The 26,111-nt window shown below is 41.9% G+C and overlaps 1 non-coding gene across 2 annotated transcripts in view; it reads left to right on the top strand.

Annotated features, from left to right (window-relative positions):
* The first annotated feature begins 3,564 nt into the window (after positions 1-3,564).
* The window catches only part of LOC103555798 (uncharacterized), a 33,652-nt gene continuing 11,105 nt past the window's right edge, over positions 3,565-26,111 (top strand). Inside the window, exons 1-3 of one of the 2 annotated variants that reach the window (XR_011522352.1) lie at positions 3,565-3,808; positions 15,123-15,148; positions 24,696-24,798. This is a non-coding gene — a transcript (uncharacterized protein). Of the gene's footprint in view, positions 3,809-15,122; positions 15,149-24,441; positions 24,582-24,695; positions 24,799-26,111 lie in introns of those variants that run through there. The other variant, XR_011522351.1, reaches the window with a different exon arrangement.

Consider the following 26,111-nt stretch of genomic DNA (forward strand, 5'->3'; position numbering starts at 1 on the left):
CAGATATTTCTCACAGAATTTCTTCATTTCCTTTTAGTCTTAGTTCTCTCTCCTGTTCCATCTGAAGCATTTCTATATTTCTGTTCTCAATATTGCTGATTCATTCATCCATGATATCAGCTCTATTGTTCAGGGAATCCGTATTCTTCTTTATCTCATCCATTGTGTTTTTCATCTCCAATATTTTTTTTTTTTTGAGGAAGATTATCCCTGAGCTAACTACTGCCAGTCCTCCTCTTTTTTGCTGAGGAAGCCTGGCCCTGAGCTAACATCTGTGCCCACCTTCCTCTACTTTATATGTGGGATGCCTACCAAAGCATGGCATGCCAAACAGTGCCATGTCCGCACCCATGATCCGAACTGGTGAATCTCAGGCCGCTGAAGCAGAACATGAGCACTTAACCAGTGCACCACCAGGCAAGCCCCTCATCTCCAATATTTCTGATTGGTTCTTCTTTATAGTTTCAATCTCTTTTTTGAAGTAGGTCCTGAATTCATTGAACTATCTGCATTTTCTTGTAAGTCGTTGAGTTCTTTTATAATAGCTATTTTGAATTCTCTGTCATTTCAGTTATAGATTTCTGTTCCTTCAAGATTGATTTCTGAGTACTTGTCATTTTCCTTCTGGTCTGGAGATTTAATATATTTTTTCATACTGTTATACAGCATGGATTTATGTTTCCGCATTGTGATAGCATTTGATCACCACTTCCACCTGTCACCACTGGGCGCAGGTCAAGAACTGCGTATTCCAAGCCTGCTGTGATCCATGGCACAGCTGCCATGTGCTGAACTGGGAGTACCAGGTGGAGAGGAGGGGCACTTTCTTTCTCCTGTGCCATCTTGGGCTCTTCTTGCTCTGCCCTTGCTATCTGCTCCCCTGGGGTGGTAGCTTGATGAAGACAACCCCGTGATAGCCAGTCACCTCTATGTGGGGGTTTCCCCTGGGCTGTGAGGGACCTCAGAGATAGATGGTCTTCCCACGGAGGGCTGCCACCCTGCCCTTTCCTCTCAGAAGCCGTGTGCAATCTTTAGATGGCTGCCCTTCAGGGAGAAAGAGAAACTTTCTCTTACCTCATTGCACTTCTTTGGGGATGGGGCTCCAGCACCTCCACCTTCTGATGTATGGCTGCATGGGTCTCTCAGACGTCTTTTGTGTTTTGTGGATGTCCTCTGTTAGAATATGAATGTCCTTTTCATTGTATCTTAGAGGGGAGAGTTTACAGGAAGAACTCACTACACTATGATGCTGATTTCACTCCTAAAACCAATTTTGGTACCCACTACTTTGTGAAATATTCCTCTCCTTCTTAGAAAAGATTGATGTCTCTTTTGTATCATTGAAATATGTGTCTTTAAGAGCACTGGTCAGATTTTCACTGCTATTATTATTTGTACAACTATGTACTTCTCCTAGTCAACTGTAAAATTTTATATAACTGGGACATAACACAGTGCCTGGTAAATATTGGAAAAACGTGCCTCAAGTGTCGTAAGAAAAGTGTATATACATGTGTGTGTGTATGTGTGTGTAATAGGTATAGAAATTGTACATATGTATTGTATTTGTATACATAATACATATTACAATATATATGCACATATTGTATTGTGTATATATGTAAACAATCCCTCAATTGTTTCTTTGACAGCAAAATAAAAGGAGACTTTTACTCTTCCATAATATTGATTTAAAATATGGAACAAAACCCATGCAATCCACTTGACTTTTTGTTTATACAAGAGAGAAGAGTTCCTATTACTCAAAAAAAACTTAAAATGAAGATATAAATTATTTAAATATCAGAATCATTCTGTGTGCTTAATATATTTGACTCAAATGAATGAAAGAGAACTCAATCTCTGAAACAAAGAAAAATTCTAGTTTGTGAAATGATTAATCATAAGTTGATTTACAATTATGTTGGTTAATCCAAGATATCCAACTTTATTTTCCTAAATTCATCAATTATAACTCTACTGAATGCACCATTATGAGCTATCCCATTGAATATAGGAATTGAACACAGGAGGTTTGGCTGGTAGAGGCTTAGAGTTAAAATGGCTCCCTGGAGCATTAATCAAAGAATCCTGTTACTTGTGGCCTTTGTTATGCATTTGCACAAACAAAGACCCATTATGTGCATTTAGGAGGGAAGAATAATATTGTGTTTGGTCCTAGAAAATTTAAATTGTGCCAATTACAAGAGAAAGTGTGCATAAAATTCCATAAATAGTTTTTAGTAAGACTTTGTCTTTCATATCTTTTATTTTCTTACTGAAAAGTTTACAAGGGTTAACATATAAGCTCACCAGAGTGATGTCAAGATAATCTTATTTGTATTAGATTTGATCCAAAGTCACACTTTAGTGGACACATGCTGGGAGCAATTAAGGCAGATATATAAAGATAAAATAGTTTGAAAGAAGGGGCTGGCCCCGTGGCCGAGTGGTTAAGTTCGCGCGCTCCGCTGCAGGTGGCCCAGTGTTTCGTCAGTTCGAATCCTGGGCGCGGACATGGCACTGCTCATCAGACCACGCTGAGGCAGCGTCCCACATGCCACAACTAGAAGAACCCACAACGAAGAATACACAACTATGTACTGGGGGGCTTTGGGGAGAAAAAGGAAAAAATTTTTTAAAAATCTTTAAAAAAAATAGTTTGAAAGAAAATATTAATATATTATTTGACAAAACTAAAGGAAGAACATGGGTATGGTTAACTACAGTCTTTATATTGTTTTTCCAAATACTAAATATTGAGGAGGAAAACTGAAAATATCATCGTCCTTAAAATCTCATTTACTAATTGGTAAGCTTTGTTCATTTAAGGATCCAATATCAAAGCTTGACTCATTTCTAGAATGCCACTTTAAAGTTCATAGCTGCCAACCCAGATTCTGTGTATAAAGGTTCCCTTTTCTCCAAGTCCTCACCAATACTTGATATCTCTTGTCTTTTTGATAATAGCCATCCTAACAGGTGTGAGATGATATCTCATCATGGTTTCGATTTGTACTTCACTGATTATTAGTGATGTTGAGCACCTTTTCATGTTCCTGTTGGCCATTTATATGTCTTCTTTGGGAAAATGTCTATTCAGGTTCTTTGCCCATTTTTTAATCAGGTTGTTTATTTGTAAGATGACTTATAACCAAGTAAGAACAAATAAGCTGTAATATGCCATGTCAACACACAGCTCCTATAAAAGCGAGCCAGGTAGTCAGGTTCTCTTACCAACCAGCGATAAATTCATGGATGCAAAGAAAAGGGAGTAATAACTTACATCAGGATGAATGTTCCACTTTTGACTCTGCATTAGGCCTGACCTGTATTGCCCAAGATTTGAATGAAGGAATGGAACTGGATGAGACATCGGTATGGAGGCTTGACATGGTACTGTTTAAGTATTTGTGGTCCTATCTGTTCTGCATGTATGGGTGTGGGTGTGATGTTCGTATAGAATTCAGTTTTACCTTGACTTGTCTATGTGGCAACAAAGCACCAGAATTGTGACTGAGCTCATCGCAATGAGAGGGGGCCAAGTTTAAACTCTAAACCATTAACTCACAATTCTCCATCTTACACACAAGAGGAGAATCTCAATTTCATGATTCTTGCTGTATGTTTAGCTTTCCCTCTGAGTAAGGCAATGACATCAGAGGCTTTTATTATCCAACAATGGGGGTTGGTTCATAAATAAGCATGCACAGAGCAAAAGATTTCCTAACATGACTCATATGAATGTCATTTTTAGTGGACTGAAAACTGGAATACTACATGCTTGGCTGCCGACAATGAAAAGAAGGTAAGTGAAAATGGACCACTAAGAATTTACTTCTGTGCTGTTAATGAATTAACCAATGGCAACGTCAGAGTCACCTTTTTTGCAGGTGAGTACTTAATTGCAGACAGCAAAAGTTCAAGCAGCTTAAAAAGCCAAGAGAAAAGAGAAACACGCAGCTATGAAGGTCTGGAAATACTCGCAAGGGAGATGACATTTGAGTTGAGATTTTTATTTTTATTTTTCAGGCAAAGAATCAGTGCAGTGTGAAGGACAACCGTGTGTACACATGCCAAAATGAGAAATAACATGGCCTATTTTTGTCAGAGTTCCTTATGACCAGCAATACTATATGCGAACAGAAAGATACAGCTGTGATGGGAGAGGGACGTAGGACAGTTTGAGAGTAACTTTGGAGAGCTTCATTAACATATAGATAACTCCTGTGGGTTACTGAACACAGAATTAAGATAATGTGGAAATAAACAGAGACCACCCAGAGGAGAACAAGCAAAGGCTTTATTCAGAGCTTGCTATAGCAAGGGAGTCAGCCACCATCACTTGCATTTAGCAGAGACTTCAAAGGCAGGCAGAGTGGAAAAGCTTTCATAGCAGAAAAAAGGGAAGACTTCATATGCCCTAATTGGAGGCTGTTGGCAAGGGGAAGCTGGAACAGGTCAGCAGGTTAACTAGAACAGGGCATCCTTCGTCGTTGGTTAGGGTTGCATGTTTGGCTTTCTCCAGTTGGTACTAAGTTGGAAGTGGGGGCCAGAACTAGTGAAGCTGGCAGTGATCAATCAAATCCTGGCAGTTTAGGGCCAATTGTTACAGGGCTTATTGTTGGCTTCCTGGGCTGTTTGCTGCAGATTTGGGGTCAGAGTTATATTTTACATATGTATAGTCCATCCATTGTCTGATTGTATATTCAGTCTCTCAACAATCAGATATGAGATTATTCCAAAGCTCCTTTGTGTTGCTGGAAGAGGGAGTGGACAGGCAAGAATTTAGAAGTGTAGTTTCCTCTCCATTTGAGATGCCAGGTTTCTGGACTTACATAATGGCAGTGTTTGCAGAGACAGGAACAATTTTGAGAAGTATTTTAAAAGAACAGTCACGGAAAGAAAAAAAAAATGTGCTCCAACAGAAATGACACCCTTGTGATGATCTGACTCTAGTCTTTCACTGTCTTTGAGCTATTTCACAACTCTTTGTAAAATAGATAAGAGAATTGTAGATAACTGATAGCGATACAAAGTAATTCTCAACCAAAGGCACGTAAATTCTATCCTGTCCTGAGGAGGTTCATTTGGCTTTCCTCCCCCACTGTGGAAGAAGCTAGTTTCACCTCCATTTGCCCATTCATTTTAACCTTCCTTTACTCCATATAAATTTGTGCTTTTTTGACTTCACTTTTGAACCAGTTGTTACATTAACCTGGTTCCCTCACTGCTTAATGAACTAAATAAAATCTGTAACGTATTTATTTTTATATCTGTATGACAGAAGTGACTGCCTTTTTTAAAAAATTAATTTTTACCACTCAAGACTAATGGGATATAGAGAACGAATATTGATGTCATTCCTAACCCTTCCTTTGATCAAATACCACTTGAAGGCTGTCAATCATATTGGCTCCAATTTCGGGAGAGTTCCAGGATCTACCCCTTCTTACCATCCCTGCCACAACAAACTCTGCAGGCTGTTCTCACCTCACCCCTGCGTTACGGTAATAGCATCCCGGCTGGATGGGGATGGCCAGCCTCCATCCCTGCCCTTTCTTCTAATTTTCACCCAGCGGCTAGGGAGATCCTCTTAAAGTCAGGTCCAATGACAACACTCCCCTCAGGAACCCAGTGGCATTCCATCTCACACAGAATAAAGACAAACACTTCTTGTGAACAAGTTCTTTGGGTGGACTGCATCTTCTGACCCCTTCTTCCTGTGACTCCCCTCCTTGTTCAATCTCCTCCAACCACAATGATGTCCTTAGCATTTCTCATACATACAAACATGATTCTTTCTTGGGGCCCCTTTTTTGCCTTTCCTCTAGGATGCTTTTCTCCCAGAATCAATGAGGATTTGCTCCCTCACCTTATTCAACATTTTTCTCAAAAATTACCTTCTTAGGGAGACCCTCCCTGGTCATCTGTTTAAATCTCAACTTGCTGCACAACAAACTCAAACTTCATATTCTCTCTCCATGCTTTGTGGTCATTTTCTCTTCACCATGTACCACAGATTTATTCAGGGTGTCCCAGAAATCTTATTTTTTATTAAATCTTTAAGTCTTAATAATTTCAAAAGCGTAAGACATCATTTGCAAGGTACCATTTGAAAGCTTTACTGAAATTTCTTTTATGCTTATTTAATGTTGTGAGTTTTGAGTAACAAGTGTTTAATTTTAATTCTTTTAGTTTTGTCCATCCATTGACAATGTCAACAAAAGTTGAAACTAGAAGTGACTTAGTGGTGTCTATCTGTTTTCTTAACTGTGTTATCATTAGAGACTGAAACATAGTGGATGATCAATAATTATTTAATGAATAAATATGAGAAGTGGAAAAACAAATATAGTTCTAAAGTTTTACATAGAATATCTCTTTGCAAGTGAATACCATTGTTGGAAAAAGTATGGCGTTTGTGCCTGGTGGCCTGTGTCTTGCTTTATGAAAGCTTCTGAAGGGCTGGGTTGTCCTTTGGTCTGTTCCAGAAGTCCTGTCCTGCTCTCAAATCCTACTACCCTCATTTTGTTGTTGTTGTGTTGACTTTCTCCTTTCTTTTTTCTTAAATAAAATTTGATGTTAAAATAGCTTTAGATTTGCAGGAAATTTGCCTAGATAGTGTGGAAATTAATAAAGAAACCTTAACTAAATTGGAGCCGGGAAAGCCTGTAGGGGAAGCTCTCCCACCCTATCACACATCAAACACCAAACACCAAACAGGAAGATACAGACGCTGCATCTTGGACAGGATATAAAACCACTTTACTACTGAAGGAAGATGTCTCTCCCTACCAAGTAACAGCTCAGCCAATGAGAAATACCGCAGTTCAGCCAATGAGAAATGCCACTGTTCAGCCAATGAAAAAAATGAATTTAAAGAAAACAGGGGCTGGCGCCATGGCCGAGTGGTTAAGTTCACACGCTCTGCTTCTGCTGCCCAGGGTTTCTCTGGTTTGAAGCCTGGGCGTGGATGTGGCACTGCTCATCAGGCCATGCTGAGGCAGCATCCCATATTCCACAACTAGAAGGACCCACAACTAAAACTACACAACTATGTACTGAGGGGAGCTTTGGGGAGAAAAAGGAAAAATAAGATCTTTAAGGGAAAAAAAACAAAACAAAACAAAACAGAGGGGCCAGCCCAGTGGCGCAGCGGATAAGTTCACACATTCCACTTCAGCAGCCTGAGGTTCATCAGTTCAGACCCCAGGTGCAGACCTACACACTGCTTGTCAAGCCATGCTGTGGCAGGCATCCCACATATAAAGTAGAGGAAGATGGGCATGGATGTTAGCTCAGGGCCAGTCTTCCTCAGCAAAAAGAGGAGGATTGGCAGCAGATGTTAGCTCAGGGATAATCTTCCTCAAAAAATAAATAAATAAATAAATAAATAAATAAATAAATAAATAAATAAATAAAATTTTAAAAAGAAAAAAACATAAAAAAGAATAAAAGATATAAGGAACACATTCAAGAAGCCATATATACATGTTACGGGAGTACCAACATGAGAAGAAAAAGACCATGAGGGAGAAGCAAAATTTGAAATGATAGTGGCTAAGAACTTTACAAAAATGATGAAAGACATTAACACAAAGATTCAAGAAACTCAACAAAACCCAAACAGGAAATATACAAAGAAACCCTCACCTGGGCACATCATAGTCAAACTGTGGAAGATTAAAGCCTAAATTTTTTAAGAAACCAGAGGACATTTAGGTTGATTCCATGTCTTAGCTATTGTGAATAACGCTGCAATGAACGTGGGAATGCAAGTGTCTCTTCAAGACCCTGATTTCAATTCCCTCGGATGAATACCCAAAGTTGGGATTGCTGGATCGTTCAGTAGTTCTATTTTTAATTTTTTGAGGAACTTCCATACTGTTTTCCATAATGGCTGTATTAATTTATATTCCCACCAACAGTGCACATGGGTTGCCTTGGTGCTATCTCATTGTAGTTTTGATTTGCATTTCCCCAATAATTTGTGGTGTTGAGCATCTTTTCATATACCTGTTGGCCATTCGTGTGTCCTCTTTGGAAAAAATAACTGTTCGGGTCCTTTGCCCATTTTTTAATCAGTTTGTTTATTGCTGTTGAGTTGTAGGAGTCCCTTATATATTTTGGAAATTAATATACACATGTAAAAATCAATCCTGCTATTCATGCACACTTGGTACACTTTAGTGTATGTCTGTTACATCTCAGTCAACAGGAGGAAGTAAAATCAACCTGGGCTAGCCCACTGCGGGTACTAGTGACATAACCTTGGCCGATCACTTCTTTGTTGTGAATGGTGTTTTCTTCACAGATGTTTTTCATAGATCAAAGAATTCCTAGAAAGTATAACAAAATGGATAGATTACCTGTTCTGGAAGGGTGCCACGTGTAAATACTCATTATTTCTTTTAATGATTGAATTCAGTGAATTTTCACTAATTTGAAATTACTTTGTTTTCAAGGGTTAATTGTACATGTCAAAACTTCAGCCTCAATGCAATAAAAACTGAGGATGTCTGGTACAGCATGTTCTGTATGATCTGTGATCTGTGCTACCTTTATTTGAAAATAGTAGTACAGTATAACGTAATATATTATTAGTATGATTGTTAATATTATAACAGCAGTGATGACAGTGACTGCTAAAAACAGCTAACATTCATAAAAGGCTTACTATGTGCCAGGCACTGTCACAAGGGTTTTGCATGCAATTATTTACTTGTTTTTCACAATAACCCTAAGAGGTAGGTTTTATTATTATCACTGTTAAAAGAAATAAAAAAGAGGCACAGCTAGATTTAAAAACATTCCTAAAGACACGTGTGGTGACAGAGCCAGGATTTCTACCCAGAACATCTGATTCCGGAAACTTTACCGTTAACACCCGGGCTGTTTATGTGTAGTTGAGAATCAATTGATTCAGATCTCAGTATTTGCACTCCGCTCTGCACAGCTAATTAACTTCATGATCGCTCAGGCCCTCAATTTTTTCACATCTAAGGGGATTAACAGTAATAGTAGCCTCAGTATTGAATCTGCATGTTTTTAAAAACATACAAAGCACACATTTATTTATTAGGTTCCACTGATAAAGAAAAAATATATAGCTATATAATAGTGAAAATCCTTAAACAGTTTTTGAACAGGGCTATGAGTAATAAAAAGACCAAAGTTCCTTTTTTTTGTAATCTATGTAGAAAATAATCCACATTATAAACTCTGCCTGAGATAATCCTGTTTAATATCTATGTTTATACTGAAATTTTAAACTAATTTAATAATAAGACAACGCACTCATCATAATTGTAATAGACAAGAAAGATTTACATTACACAGAAATTTCTTTAAAACCAATGAGGGCATTCGCTCTGACTCACAAACCCAGTAATTTGAGAGGACTCTAAATTATGTCACTCTGGACCATTCCAGCACATAAATTCTCAAGTTCATGCACTTGGCATAAGATTTCATTAGATAAAGATAATGATTTGCATTCGAATCTCTTCGTCGCTCTATATAGTGCTGTCTACAATTCATTAAGTTGCCGAATCATATTTGCAACAACTGGAAGCGACAGAGAGGAAATGAATTAATTGTGTGTGTGACCATGAGGCTTCCAGTCAACATTCGGCAGCCTCATCTCTGGATCTTGATTTGTTTCCCACTTATTTTCTTATTCCAATAACATCCTCTTTTTCTCTCCTCAATGTTCATATTTTCTCTTCTGAATTTACTTCTCTCGTTGCCTTTATCTTCCATCTTTCCTACCACCACTTCCTCCCTTCTCCTTTTTGACCCTGCTCTCACGCCCTCTGGTACAGTTGTCAATAACGGAGAAGAAATGGATTATCTGATGAGGTCTCAAAATAGCCAGGGTTGACGCAGTTGCAAGATGGCTGATTTTGTTTTAGAGGGAGACATGGATTAAAAGGACTGTGGGTTTAACATCTGTAAGCAGGCTGACGCTAGCCATGAGTTTAGAAGGGCCCTAGAACAGTTTCGTCGATCTGTGGTCAACAACGTCGTTTGCAAAATTTGTCTAAGTAATTCATCTTCTGGTCTCTAGGATGCTCCGTATTAAAACGATACAAAGATATACAACCTGACTTTTAAGTTATTAATTCAACTCAAATTAACCCGTAGTTGGAGTTATGTTATAAAATATAACTTATATAAAAATTAGTGTATAAATTTTTAAGTAAAAATATTTTATTAAAAACGCTATAAGATGTAATTCCACAAACACTACAGAATGCCTGTTTGAAAAATGGCATCTGGATAGGAGTATGAAAATCAGAAGTTGCTCTAATTTGCCATAAAAATGGCACTATTTTCAGAGGTAATGTTTTAAAGACAAGCTTCCTAAATTACATGGCTAAGGATATCTTTGTGTGGCTGAAAGAGTCAATCAAAGAGGGTTACAGGTTTGAAAACTAGAAAAATCATCTTCTTAACTCCCTGAAGTCAAACACAGTGTGATAAAGTTCCAACATTTTATACCAGAAATAACTGAGCTCATATTCTAGAACAATCCTGTACTATAGAAATACAAGGTACGTGTGTAATGTTAAATTTTCTAATAGTCACATGACGGAAAGTAAGAGAAAATAAAAGTAATTTTAATAATATTTTTTATTTAACCCAATATATCCAAAATATTACCAGTTCAACATGTAGTCAACACAATAAAATTATCAATAAGATGTTTAGGTCTTCGAAACCCGGGTTTTACTCTACGCCTACAGCACATCTCATTTCAGACTCACCACATTTCAAATGCTCAGTAGCCACATGCAGTAAGTGGTGGCCATATTGAAGAGCAATTGTTCTAGAATTTACCATCTATTAGCAGAGGAACCTACTGCATAATGCAACCATTCTCAGCCTCAGTGTTTCCATATGCATGAGTGGAGCAATTCCAGGATTATGATTAGATTTAAATGTGCTAATGTCTGCAAAGCACCGAGGATAACCCCTGGTTCATGTGTTCCCTATGACCGTACAGGTGAATTTCTGGCCTTGGCTGCCTCTGGCCTGCTCTCCACAGCTATATCTTACACTCACTCTATCTCAGTCGACTACCTGGCATTCTTACTTGTCCTCAAAACATCCATCTCTCAGGGCCTTTGCACATGCCATTGTCTCTTTCTGGAATGTTCTTCCATGGTTATCTCTGGAGCACCCTCCCCTTGTTTCCTTCGCAGCTCTGTCATACATCACCTCCTCAGCAAGGCCTGCCACAACACCCCATCCAATACCTCACGGGCCCCCAGTTTTTGCTACCTCTTCTTCCTGCTCTATTTTTAAATAAAGCATATAACCAATAGACATCACTACCTCACACGTCCTATTCTTATTAATTCCTTTCTTTTCTTACCCCAATAACACGGGAGCTCTGTGAGAGCAGATATCTTATCTGGTTTCTTTCTGCAGTTTTCTCTTCATTCAAACATTGTCTAGCTTAGTAATTTTTTCTTTAAGGTTGGCACCTGAGCTAACAACTGTTGCCAATCTTCTTTTCTTTCTGCTTTTTCTCCCCAAATCCCCCCAGTACATAGTTGTGTATTTTTAGTTGTGGGTCCTTCTAGCTGTGGCATGTGGGATGCTGCCTCAGTGTGGCCTGATGAGCAGTGCCATGTCCGCGCCCAGGATCCGAACCAGTGAAACCTTGGGCCACGGAAGCGGAGCGCGAGAACTTAACCACTCGGCCATGGGGTCGGCCCTGAGCTTAGTAATTATCAATGGACAAACGTATTCATAAAAGATGAATGAACAAAAGGGCATTCAGTCAATGTTAATTTTGAATCCTCCTCATATGATAACTGGACAGAAATTCTCAAATAGGATATGGTTTTAGGCCAGAGTGATACCCCACTCTGATGATACAGGATAAATAGAAAGAAATCTCAGGACTAATTTTCAATCTGAAAAAAAAAACAAACCCTGTAAGATCTTAAGTAGCTTAAAGGAGCAATGGTGACATGAACATTTTTCCAGGACTATTTAGCAAACACTGGCCCTCACAAAAGCTCATTAGTGTGAAAAATTGGAAATAGAGCAAACATTTTTCTTTCCTCAGTTTCCCTTGAAATGGACTCCAGAGGTCCCTGACGTGTTTTAGGGCGGTGGGTGTCCTGGCTGAAGGATGCCCTGCCTGTTACAGACTAGAGATGAGTCATAACGATGTTTAAAATGTCACAAATTTATTCCCTCCAGCGTTACAGGAAGACTGTCGATCATCTTTCTTTCACTCACAGTCTCAGGGGAAAACTATTTATACCTTATAGATGGACACAGTATAGTATGTATAGTTTTTCTGGTCAACATAAGTGAGGACAGCATCTCGATTTCCCTGACGATGGCCCTTGGCAGGTACTACAGCCTTGGGAGTAAGGAGGCGGCGTTATTGTGTTCTCCTCAGATCTTCTATTTTCCAGCCCAGTGGATAATAATGAGAACACTGCTCAGGCACTTATTCTGTAAGAAGATCCTGAGTGAGGCATATGGAAACCCTCTGACAGGATCCTATGGTATAACCCACTGTTTTTCTTGTGAATCTGATATTTTGGGAGAGGAAATCCCTCTTTCCTTCCAAACCTGCGTAACCCTCCCATAATGAAACAATCTAACCTAGGGGAGTATGTGCTAGGTTTCAGGAGAGAAAAAAAGATATTCAGATGATCCGGAAATTTCATTCCTGGGTATTCATCCAGGAGAAATGAAAATGTATGACCCCTCAAAGCCGTGTATGGGAATGTTATAGCAGCTCTGTTCACAAGCCACAAACACTGGAAATTACCCAAATGTCTCCCAATGACTGTAATGGATAAACCAACGGCAGTCCGTCCATAAAATGGAATATTACTCAGAAATGAAGGGAAACGAAGTTCTGAAACAGCCATCCGTATGTTTAAATCTCAAATGCATCATATTGAGAGAAAGAAGCCAGTCTCCAAAGGCTTGATGTTGTGTGATGCCATTTACACAACGTTCTGGAAAAGGCTTTTAAAGCTACAGGGACCAAGGGCAGATCTGTGGTAGCCAAATCTCAAGACCGGCGGATGTTTGACCACAAGCGGGCAGCACTTGAGAAATTTTCGGGAGCGATGCAACCTGCACCTTCTCTGTCTTGGTTACGGGGACGGTTATGAAACTCTGGACATTCATCAAAATTCATAGAACTGGATCCTCAAAAGAGTGGGTTTTATTGAATGTGAGCTCAAACATAAATTTTAAGTAGGAAGTTCAAAACCGTTTGAAACGACATGGTATAGGTCACTGACTGCTGATTATTTTTATGATTATTTCAAACCCGCATTTGTCTTTTTTTTTTTATATCTCCCAGCAGAGTAAAGAACAGTAACATAATCCTCTAATTCAGTGGTCCCCAAACTTGTCCCCATAATGAATCACCGGGGGAGTTTTCTCTTTTAATTGTGGTAAAATAAAACATAAGGTAAAATTGACCATTTTAACCGTTTGAAAGTGTACAATTCACAATTCAGCGGCATTTAGTACCTTCACCGTGTTGTGCAACCACCACTCCTATCTAGTTCCAGAGCCTTTTCATCACTCCAGGGAAGACCTTGTACCCGTTAGCAGTCACTCCTCATTCCTCTGACCCCCAGCCCTTGGCGACCAGTAATCTGCTCTCTGTCTCTGTGGACTCGCCTGTTCTGGACATTTCTTATAAATTAAGTAATTTATATGCTTCCTTTTGCATCCAGCTTCTTTCACTTAGCATAATGTTTTCCAAGTTTATTCATGTGGAAGCGTGAATCAGTACTTTATTCCTTTTCGTGGCTGAATAATATTCCATTGTACTGAAAACCACATTGCACTCATCCATTCATCAGTTGATGGATATTTGGGTCGTTTCTGCTTTCTGGCTCTTGTGAATAGTCCGCTTTGAACACTCGTGTACAAGTTTTTGTTTGAACACCTGTCTTCAATTCTTTGGGGTATATACCTAGGAATGGAATTGCTGGGTCATGTGGTAATTCTACGTCTAACTTATTGAGGAAATTGGGGAGCTTTTGAACATACTGATACCTGTGTCCTTCTCCCAGATATTGGAATTTGATTGGTCTGGAGTGTGACCCAGTCTTGGGAATCTTTCAAAAAATCCCTCAGGTGACTCTGATGTGCAGACCAGCTTGAGAAACACTGCTCTAGGAAGCTTCCTGATCAAATTTTAACCTGCATCCTCCTTGTTAAAAAAGCATTTGGTAGAGAAGATCTCCAAGTCATCCCACAGGGCATTTGAGAAATATTCTTTAGTGTTTCTTACAGTGGGACTCACATTTGGAGAAAGTGGGTAGGAACATCCAAGATGGTGGATGGCTTTCAAATCTCCAAATCACCCACAGGACATAGGAGAGAGTCTTGTTAGTGTTCTCATTGGTCAGCTTCCTATTTTGGAAAAATGGGAAAGGAATCATGAGTAACTTCCTCTATGAATGATAACATTTCTTCACATGACTGCCAGTGTCTCTGTTAAATGCCAGACTCATCTTTTCCAACTGAGGGCAAAGTCAGACATCACTTCCCCAGGATTTGGCTGAAAGAGGCAGGAAGAGGAAATGATGCCCATTGTGGTGGCCTGACCTCCCACACCCGTGAATCATGGTGTCCTTCCACTTTCTCTGAACACCTGGATCCGGAGTTCAGAACTCCATATGAAGGGACCCTGGCAGATTCCTGGAAAGCAAAAGGGTGAAGAGTCCCTTCAATCATAAGAATGGACAGGCTACTGCTCTTTGTGAATTGCTCAGATATTCATGGCCGGAGAACTATTTTTTCTCTTGGAATCAACTTTCCCTTTCACATCTAGCCAATAACCTTTCGGAATTTTGTGCTCTGACTCAAGGCGAAGGCCGTGCTCTGAGTCCTGAGCCTATGAGCATTTCAAAGCAAAGACAAAGGAAGTGGCCATTCCAGTCAACAATATCATTAAAATCAGTGAAATGGGTAAGATACTGTCTTCTTTTGACTGTATCGTTCATGCAATCAGAAAATACAATGTTGAGGAATAAATTGCTCCTACTTCAGGTAATTTATTTTATTAAGTTTTTAAGTAGGGGAAAAATAATTTATTACGTCATCTTCTTTTGCAGACACCTGTCCTCACGACATTGATTGGGTGAGTGGATATCCCTTTAACAAAGATTCTTCCTAAATTCTATCAGTAGGAAGAGATGTCTGGTAACCAGGAATCAATTTGGGGGGGGTTCTTGATCATTCAGTGTTATTACAGTGTTTCTTGCCAAAGAGTATTATTCACTCATTATCCAAATAACTGGATTTTTACCATCAAGAAAAATTCCTTTGCTTCTTGAGTATATCTCTGTCTTCAAGTTCCCGTTATTAAAGCAGTGCTCTTCCACCATGTATCAATAGTATGGCAGATTTGTTGATCGTTGAATTTCTGAGGATTTGTACTTAGAATAAGAACTTTGGAGAGAGTTGGATTTATCAGAATTGATGAAAATGCCTTGTGGGAAAAAAGTTGAGAGTGATAAGACAGACTAAATCTTCTTCATAACATTGCCATGACCAGCCCCATCTCTGTATTTTCCCATGGCATTGGGACTGGAGGTCAGGAGGCAAATAGCAGGTAATTCTTTTTTTTTTGGAGGAGGGGACATCTGTCGAGTGTCAGACTCTATTCCAGAAACATCATAGATGGATATAAAATCTAACTATGCATTAGATGTCATCTTTTCTTACCGATGAGTTAAGAAAGTCGGAAAATTGAAAAGACTTTAACACCATCATGTAATTTTAAAAACAGGAGCCAAGATTAAAATCCAGAATAGTGCCGTCCAGTAGAATTTTCCAGAAGGATGAAAATGTTCTGAATCTGTGCTCCCCAGTATGGATGCCACTAGCCACGTATGGCTATGGAGCACTTGAAATGAGACTGATTTGAGGAATTTGAGTTTAAATTTATTTAAATGTATTTCTTTTTACTTTAATTAATTTAAATGTAAAAAGCCACATGTGGCCAGTGGCTACTCTCTCGCACACAGCTCAGGTCTAGGTTTATCAGATACCAAAGACAGCGGTCTCTCCAACAGGTCTTGTATTCTGCTAAAGCGGTTTCTATTTTACACAATAACATTTCTTTGAGATGGTAACCTTCAATGAATTATGAAAAAAATTTTAAATCTTGTTTTGGAGTGAAGTTGGAAAGAAAACCTTTCATCCATGAATAATTAATATGCCATTGACTGCCAGATCGAGAGGCTGTCTTGAAGTCACGTAATATTGAATTTCTAGAGCTTAATTGGGGTGGAGAGAGGACGACAGAAGTATGGATAATAAACAAGTCATTTCTGTATATCTCCTGGCCATCAATATGCAAATGAACAATTCCTAAAATTAGCCCTGACAACATCTCATCAGAAAAGAATATTCAAGTAGTTGCCGCCCCCCAGAGTCTGTGTGGAGGGAATCACCCATGAGAATTACCCAAAACCTTTTCCTAACACTTTCTTTGCCTTTTAGCTACTCCTCCCTGTTCTCAAGTCTCTGTTGGTTTTTCTCACGTGAAGTCCACTGAATACTTTCTGCATTTTGAAGATACACACGTCCAGATCCGTCAAGTACTTGACACACCATCACATTCATCCACACAAAGACATATCTGCCTTTACTTTTCAATATGCTGCCCATTTTCTCTCCCCTATGAAGCCAAGATCCATAGGCCATATCTTTTCTCCCTGTCGTGTTCCTGACTTGTTTCTTGATCTTGGACGTCACAATCTCTCTGTAAATTTAAATGAAGTGTCAACCTAAACAACAGAAACCAGTTCAAGAGGCAAAGCACTTCTTTGGGATCAAAGAATTGCAATTCAGGGAGCACAGAGTTAAGTAGAAACCCAAATGGTATCCTCATTATAGGAGAGAGGCTCAGGGTTTTTATGGGGAAATGGGAGGAAGATGAGGTGAGTTGTATTAAAGAAGAGTTCATTGGTGTTCCATGAGGTAAGGCTAAGTTTGTACTTCCTAGATTGGCTTTCACCAAGCAAAAGGCTAGGTTTATACACCATTGATTAATTAGTGATTGTTACCAAACCAGGTTCATTTTTCCCGCCACCCAGAAAGCCAAACACCGAGATGATGAGATTGTACCAGAGAGAGGGTTTAGTCACAAGGCAGCCACATGAGGAAGCGAGAGGATGAGCCTCAAATTCACTTCCCTGAAAATAGGGACTCCGGGATATTTATGGGATGGGGGGCTGTGTGGAGAGAGGGGATTGGAGGTGAGGAGAGGTGAGGTCATTGATCCGCGCAAGCGTAGTCAGACTTCATGCCTCTTCCTAGGACCCATGTTCACAAAATGACGGCGTTAGCACAATCTGAGGGTGGAGTTTTTAGCCTCTTGACCTCAAAAGGTCACCTATTGGACATCTACATAGGCCCAGCTGATGAGTTGGTGGTCTCAACTGGCCTGAAGTGGACAAGGAGTTCTAATTCCTGAAAAACAGCTCAGACACCCATTACCATGGTGACCCAGGCTCAGGGAGACGTTATCGATAGGGGCCTAGTGGAGTCAGATAGCACATTGCCTAAGCAACACAGTTAACAATGGGTGAGTCAAACAGCTCAAAGCTATAATCAGTAATTGCAAAAAGGAAAAAGAAACTTTAGTTCCTAGCTACTTAATCATCGATGGCTAACTCTGCCGGTTTCATGATCTGCTCGTCAGCAAAGTCCAGTTCCAACAGTTCTTACAGACAGGATATTCTTGTTCTTACTGACTTCTTGGAATGTTGGCGGTTTGTCCAATTTAGAAGATAAAGAAAACAAGACGTGCAAAACAGTTCTTCTGAAATGGTTGCTCCGGCTCTGTTTTCATATGGCTCCACTCATATCATCTTTCACAAAAGTTATTTAATATAAATGTCTTTGAAGATCATTATCTTCTTGATGTAGACAGACTAATGGCCCTCCAAAGATGTCCATGTCTGAACCCCAAAACCTGTGAACATGTTGACAAGAGATTTTGCCATATTGAGGTATATGGGGTAACTATTTGGGTTCAAAACTGATTCAGCTTGAACTCAAGAAGCCTGATTTATGGCCTACCAAACATACACTGTCCATCTGTTTTAACCATGAAAGGATGCACTCTCTGAAGATAAGAATGCGTCCTTCCCCTCCTGTGCCCTGTTGATAACGCCCTTATTAGTCCCCTTCCCAACTTCAGGGTAACGTAGACCTGCTAATTTGCGACTAAATACCTCTTTGAAACTCTGAAAATGTATCCTGGGCATGTTTAATTTATGTTCTTTGTTCTAAAAAGATATAAGACTGTACTGAGGGGCCAACCCGGTGGCTCAGCGGTTAAGTGCACACTTTCCCCTTCGGCAGCCCGGGGCTCGCTGGTTCAGATCCCGGATGTGGACATGGCACCACTTGGCAAGCCATGCTGTGGCAGGCGTCCCACATAGAAAGTAGAGGAAGATGGGCACGGATGTTAGCTCAGGGCCAGTCTTCCTCAGCAAAAAGAGGAGGATTGGCAGAAGTTAGCTAAGGGCTAATCTACCTCAGCAAAAAAAAAAAAAGACTGTACTGAAAACCAAGCTGCTCTGGAACGCTTTCTAAGGCCTTCCTGGGTTATAATCCTCACTCTAGTGCAGGTAAAACTCACCTTATTTCTCTTATCTATAGAATGGTTATTGGTTATTTTGCATCGACAATGCTGTGAGGCAAAAGGGACTTTACAGATGTGGTTAAGATGAAGATTTTGAGAGGAGGAGATTATTCTGGATTATCTGGGTGGGTCCAATGTAATCAAAAGGATCTTTATAAATGAAAGTAGACTTAACCTAAAATAAAGAACCAAAATGAGAGGCAGAGAAACATTTATTTTGGTATCGAAGAATTGCAACTTGATGAGCACAGATTTGAGGAGCAACCCAGATAGTGTCCTGCCAGGGAGTAAAAGTCAGAGGTTTTTTTTTTTTTGAGTTAGTTTTTTTTTTTTAAGAAGAAGATTAGCCCTGAGCTAACATCTGCCACTAATCCTCCTCTTTTTGCTGAGGAAGACTGGCCCTGAGCTAACATCCATGCCCATCTTCCTCTACTTTATACGTGGGATGCCTACCACAGCATGGCGTGCCAAGCAGTGCTATGTCCACACCCGGGATGCGAACCAGCGAACCCCAGGCCACTGAAGTGGAATGTGTGAACTTAACCACTGCGCCACCGGGCCAGCCCCAAGATTCTCTAATTCTTGAAGATTGGTTTTTTTTGAGACATTAGTCTGCCATCTTCCTGATTATGCCAGCTAATCAAATTAAATCTTCCTTTCTCAATGGCTAACTCACTGTGATCAACTGGCTCAGATTGAGGTGAGCGGAGCGAGCCCATTGCTCAGTAACAGATAGCGGTGATGGCTGCATAACAATGGGAATTATCTTAATGCCACTGACCTGTACCCTTAAAAATGGTTGCATAATGGAAAATTTTGTTATGTATATTTTATCACAATAAAAAAATCTCTTTTTAAATGAGTGTAGGTTGAGCGAAGGGGGAAAGATAAATAGGCAGGGCACAGAGGATATTTAGGGCAGTGAAAATACTCGTTACCACAGAAAAATGGGATTCTCTTGCCAGATGCACATAAACAAGCCAATTAATTGCAGCATCAGCTTTTGGGACAATAAATCAGCTTTATTCTGTAAGATCGATCCATAGGGAGACAAGGGGCATCTGCCTTCTGATCTGTCTCCCCAATTCAGGATTTAGGGTGCAATTTAAGAGGTTAGGGAGAATAGGCTGGCACATGGAAATGCTGGTAGGACAAATTTTGATTGCTGGACTTCAAACATTTATGTTAAGGTTCTAAACATTCATGATAAGGTTTTAAACATTTATGGTAAGCTTTGAAACATTTAAGATAAGGTAGGGAAGAAATCCTCACAGTAGATCTTTCCTGAATGACAGACCCCTCACTTCTGATAAGACTCCGACTTTTGAGTTCCGGTCATGTCCTGGTCCTTTGGTTCTGTGGGGAGGAGGATCTTTGGTTTTATGGTCATTTCAGGTCAAGATTTCTTCCTCTGTGCATGCTCTGGCTACGTGACTTTGCAAATTTTCTGAAAGACAATTCTTAATCACTCTGTTAATAAGAGATGGGGCCTGCTCAGACTGGCTCTAAATGGGCTGTGGTTGCACTGTGTATGATATTAGGATGGATACACGTCATCACGCATCTGTCCAAACCCACAGAATGTGCCACACCAAGAGGGAACCCTAAAGTCAACTATGGACTTGTTGACGCAAAATAATCAACAACCATTCCATGGATAAGAGAGATAAGGTGAGTTTTACTTGAGCCAAAATGAGAATTACAACCCAGAAAGGTCTTTTCCAGAAAGGAAGAAAGCATTCTGGAGAAGCGTGGTTTTCAGTACCTTATACATTTTTAGAACAAAGAACATTCATTAAACACGCCCAGGATATACATTCATCAAAGTTTCAAAGAGGTATTTAGTTGTAAATTAGCAGGTCGACATGACCCTCATGTCAGGAAAGGGACTAGGCGTTACCAGTAGGGTGTTACCAATAGGGGGCGTAGCAGCGGAAGGACATATTCTCATCTTAAGAGAGCGCATAAGGGAGGAAGACATCTCCTCTACCCACTCTAGGTCCTTCTGGCCAGACAACAAATTGAATTGACATGAGACAGAATAACAGGAGAAAATCAAGCAAAGCTTTATAACATGTATACATGGGAGAGAACAAGGAAAACTGAGTAACTCTCCAAGATGGCAGAGGCTCTCATCTTAAATACTCTCCTCAGCTAAAGACAAAGGAGGATGTTGGGGGTGTGGGGAGTCAGTTACAGGAGGATACCAGACAAGTACAGTAAACAAGAGTCAGGTTATTATGCAGATTTAATTCCTTGCCTTTGGCATTGGTAAGTTTCTAGAGATAAGGTCATCTCCCCTTCTTCCTGGTACAGAGAGGGAGACACATTTACAGACGGAAATTTCCTTCATGAATGTAAATGTCTCTTAACAAAGGGTAAGTAATTTCTACTTTTCAGAGTTTCTCTCCTGTCTGCAGTTTTTTTTTTTAAAGATTTTATTTTTTCCTTTTTCTCCCCAAAGCCCCCCGGTACATAGTTGTATATTCTTCATTGTGGGTCCTTCTAGTTGTGGCATGTGGGACGCTGCCTCAGCGTGGTTTGATGAGCAGTGCCATGTCCGCGCCCAGGATTCAAACCAACGAAACACTGGGCCGCCTGCAGCGGAGCGCACGGACTTAACCACTCGGCCACGGGGCCAGCCCCCTCCTGTCTGCAGTTTTTAAAAGTAACCAGCCCAAAATAATCCTCATGCCAAATAGATGTATCTTGGGGTGGCCAATTCCAGTCCCCCACAAGTGCATTCTTCACTTTAATGGTTAAAGCAGGTGTACAACGTTTGTCTGATAGGGCACAAGTCAGGCTTCTTCAGTTCCAGCTGAATCAGTTTTGACCCTGAATAGTTACCCCATTTACCTCAATATGTGAAAATCTGTTGTCAGACTTTGGGTGATTATGATTTGTCAATGTCAGTTCATCTCCGTTAAAAAATGTACCATTTTGGGGGGCAGCCTGGTGGCGCAGCGGTTAAGAGCACACATTCCGCTTCAGCAGCCGGGGGTTCGCTGGTTCAGATCCCAGGTGCAGACGTGGCACCACTTGGCAAGCCATGCTGTGGTAGGCGTCCCACATATAAGGTGGAGGAAGATGGGCACGGTTGTTAGCTCAGGGCCAGTCTTTCTCAGCAAAAAGAGGAGTCTTGGCAGCAGTTAGCTCAGGGCTAATCTTCCTCAAAAAAAACCAAAAAGTACCATTCTGTTGAGTGATGTTGATAAGGGGGGAGGCCATGCATGTGGGGGGAAGGGGGCATATGGGAAATCTCTGTACCTCCTTCTCAATTTTGTTGAAAACCTAAACTGCTCTAAAAGAAATGGTCTCTTAAAAAAACAAGTTTAGGTATATATTAATAATAGACAATGTAAGCTTTAGGGTGGCATTGCATTATTAGAAATGAGGAGACACTTCATAAAAATAAACGATTTAATTAACCAGAAAGGGTCCATTCCATGCCCTTCCTTCCTAGGGAGGCTGACCTCAGTCTTTCCTGTCCCCCACGGTGAGGGGAGACCTGCAAATCAGATCTTGCTGGAGACTGTCAAAAAGAAATTCTACAAGGTCCGGCCTGGTGGCATGGTGGTTAAGTTCTCGTGCTCCACTTCGGCAGCCTGAGGTTCACAGGTTCAGATCCAGGCGCCAGCCTAGCACCCCCATCAGGCCACGCTGTGGTGGCATCCCACACAAAATAGAGGAAGATTGGTACAGATGTTAGCTCAGCGACAATCTCCCTCACACAAAAAAAGAAATTCTACAATTGACTCAAATAGAGGTGTCAGTGAAATCAAGAGTGTAGATAACATTAGTAAAGGAATTTATACAATAATCAAAGTGAGGAGTTCATCCTGGGAAACAGGTCAAGAGTGCTCTTGGAGTAGCTGCTCTGAAGCGTGTGGGTTTAAGAGCAGCTTATACATCTTTTACAAACAGTGCCCATGGAGGGAAGAGGGGAAAAACTTGGAGTTAAATTCCATATATGTCAAAAGGGATAGAGTACATCTGGTTTTTCTCTAGATTATACATTAGAGATAACATAAACAAGAATTCCCTGGTTATACATCCAACAAGCTCGGTGATGCTGACGTTATCTATGTGTGGAGGGAGGCAAGGACCAGGGTCCTTAATGACTCCTTCAGGCTCCAAGAAAGGCAGCTGGGGATGCAGGAGCTCGGTACCCTTTATCTTTCCCTGTGGCCGATTTCTCCAGCTGGCGTCTTCAGTCGCGAGATGCGGGGTTGCGAGGTCATTTGACTCAGGCTGAACTGGCCCGTGCGGCTGCTTCACGGCACAACATGGATTTTTATTGTACCGACTTAAAGCCGATGCAGGTGGCTTGCTAGATTCTCCTGTTAGACCAGCGAGAGGGATCCCAAAAATCTGTCCACAGAGGTAAAAACTACTCAGCGGACGTGCTACTCAGCGGACGTGCCTGGAGGATGTTGCGCGTTGGTTTGATCCAATTGCAAATCCACGTGTTTATGACAAAAATGAAGTTACTGTTAAGAGTAAAGTTGCTTTGATGTAAGAATGAAATACGCTGTGACAGGACGTCGTTGTCCACGTCTGTGGCTGCAGATAAGCCCGCAGTAACACACCTGCTGACAGGCGTCACTGGGGCTTAGCAATAAAAACATGGGAAGAGGCAAGGGGACATTTAGACCATAAACGCTCAGAGTTTGCGAGAATTATTCGCGAGTTTCGATCTGGTCTAGGCAGCTCTTTGCTCTACCAGCACTAGCTCCAGCCGTGGCCAGGCGCTCCTGGTCCAAAGCGATGAAACCCGGGCAGCACCCCTAGGAGGAGATCAGCCCGGCTGTCAACACAAAGGCCCTTGTTGCCTAGCAACGGGTGCTCTAGCAACAAGGGACTTTTATTTTGTGCCGGCAGCTAGATGTCGGCTCCCACTTTGCAAAACCAGCTCTCCCCGCAACCAACCTTGTAGCAAAGGTACATCTCAGCTGAATGTAGGCTTTATTCCTGTCCTCTCCGCTTGCCTGGAATCATAGTGCGATTAATCTATCGTTGGTTTGGAGGATATTTCTTTATCGGTTTATTAGACAGAAACCCTGTGTGCTATTGGCTTGTGAAATTATGATGATTCCCGCAGGGAACCCGTGTTAAATAAATTGCTGGCAAAGACTAACTCAGTCTCTGAGCATATTTTGCGCCCCCCTCCCAAACAAAACAGCGGGGCACCTGAAGATCAGGGGACTCCCCAGGCGACGCGGGTCAAGGTTTTTTAACAGGGTGGGAGGGAAGTGGGTCCATGTCCTGGCAGTTTGGGTTTAGGCAGCTGTCCTCTTTAACTGCAACTTGCGGTCGGAGGTCATTGCTGCTCCTCGCTGAGGCGGGTCGCTGGTACAATCCCCATAATGGTCAGAACAGTATTTTCTGCAAGCCTTGTCGTTTATCGGCTAATCAAAGCTCACGGGGTGGAGGAGGCAGGCAGCAGAAAGAAAAGAGGGAGAGGGGCCCAAGAGGGAAACGGAGGACCCTCCATCGTGTCCGTTTCGGCCCTTTCACAGCACAGAGTAAAAGCTTCGTTTCTTTCTGAAGTGACTGTTATCTCCGGACTTTGCACAAAGTCCGCAGGGAGGCGCGTTGGTTGCATAGAGCGGGAGTTTGCAAGCCCGGGAGCCTGGAAACGGTGCAGCGGGCGGAGGGGACGGGGAGGGCCACAGGCTGGGAGTTCGGCAGACGCTGGGATGTCCCCCTGCCTCCAAGGATCAGGAGCGCCTGCAGAGAAAGTTCTGCAGGAAAAACGAACCTGCGCGGGTGGAGTCAGACCCTGGGCTCTGGGAGGTTGGGTTCCGGGGGCGGGCCTGGGCGCAGCTCCCGGGATCCGCTTCCTGCTAGGCTCCTCCTTCTCCTCCCCTTAACCCTTTCAGCCGCTCGTTTTGAGGAGAAGTTCGGGAAGCAGGTACAAAATGCCTGTATAGGACGAATCTGTGTCGTCGCTGCGTCCTGGGGGGGGGGGGGGGGGGGGGCTCGTTATTTTATTGTATTTATTTATTTGTTTGTTTGTTTTTAACAGTTCCGTCCCTCCTGTCTGCAGCCCTGCAACCCTCCAGCACGTGGAATGAGCTCTTGGGCTGCGCCATCCACAGACAAGTCCAGACGCCGGCGCTGGGGAAATGGTAAGCGTGCTGGGTTGTCGCACAAATGCACCCCAAGGGTGGGCGGGCGGGGGTCGGGTTCCGGGGAGTTGGGAGCAGCTGTCTGCAAAAGTCAGATTCTCTCCCCCAGCAGAGGAAAGGGGAAGCCAAGACTGGCCCCAAGTGTTGAGCCCTAAATGCGCCCTTCACCTTGCCCCAGGGAGAAGCTCCCCCACCCCCCTGCGCTGCAACCTTGCAAAACGCCCCTGTCCCTGGGTGTGGGCAAGGAGATGTCCGCGTGCTGCAGTTGCCAGCGTTGTGTTATTTGAATCCATAAAAGTGTTGGAGTCCAGTGTGATGAGGATGAGCTGAGAAACTCCGGGCACGGTCGGATTTAGAGGCTGGCCACTAGGGTCTCTTCTGAAGAGAGGGTTTCGGGGTTTGAGTTCGGCTCGATGGGCACATCCTTCCTTTTTCTGAACTGCGATCTCCGTAGATGGAGGGCGTTTCTGGAAGGACAAATTGATGGGAGAGTGGCGGCATGGTGCGGTCAAGATCGAACCCCATAGTCTGAAAAATTGCGTGTTTGCCATCAGTATACTCCGGTGAGGTCTCGTTCACAGGCAGCTCCGGGCACAGGTGGGGGGATGCGTCTCACCTGCCAGATGTGCCTGTTTTCCTTGTACCTGCTTATCTGAGCTGACTCACAATCATGCATTCTTTTTCTTTTCTCCGCGTTGCCCCAAGCTAATGTGCCTGAGATCACCAGGAAGGAAACTGGGGCCCCAATTGTGCTGGTTTCTTGCAAGAAGGGAGATTGCACGCCAGAGGAATCTGCCGAGTCCAGGAAGTGATGGGGTCAATTTAGGATTGGGGAGAGGGCAGAGTTCAGGGTAAATTTAAATGAAATTTAGATAGGCTCAAGTTGAGACGTGCGCAAAGAGGTTATTATCGGGTCGAGGTGTTTCCTTGCGAACTACAAGGTCAAGATAGCTGTGGAATGTGGCCTCCCACTCTTTATCTGAGGCTCTGCCCCCGAGGTGCAGACTGAGTCAGCTTCTCGTCCGAGTGACTTAGATCCCCCAGGCCAGAGGGGGATGTTCCTTACTGATATGATGGCAAACAGCAACGCTTATGGTAGGCTATGATTTTTAGAGAACAAAGTTTCGTAATGAGTAAGAATACACTAAGAAAAAAATTTCCTTATGACTTTGCACCTGGCGTCATCCGAGTCTGATATGTTCCCCTGTTGAATGGCAGGATGGATTTCATTTCACAATGAGCGGGTTGCCTATAATCTCTCGTTTGCCCGCGCATTTAACAGCCTTAGAATATTATTTGAGTGTCGCATTTCT

Source organism: Equus przewalskii, chromosome 9 (assembly GCF_037783145.1).
Source record: "Equus przewalskii isolate Varuska chromosome 9, EquPr2, whole genome shotgun sequence".
Classification (NCBI taxonomy): Eukaryota; Metazoa; Chordata; class Mammalia; order Perissodactyla; family Equidae; genus Equus; species Equus przewalskii.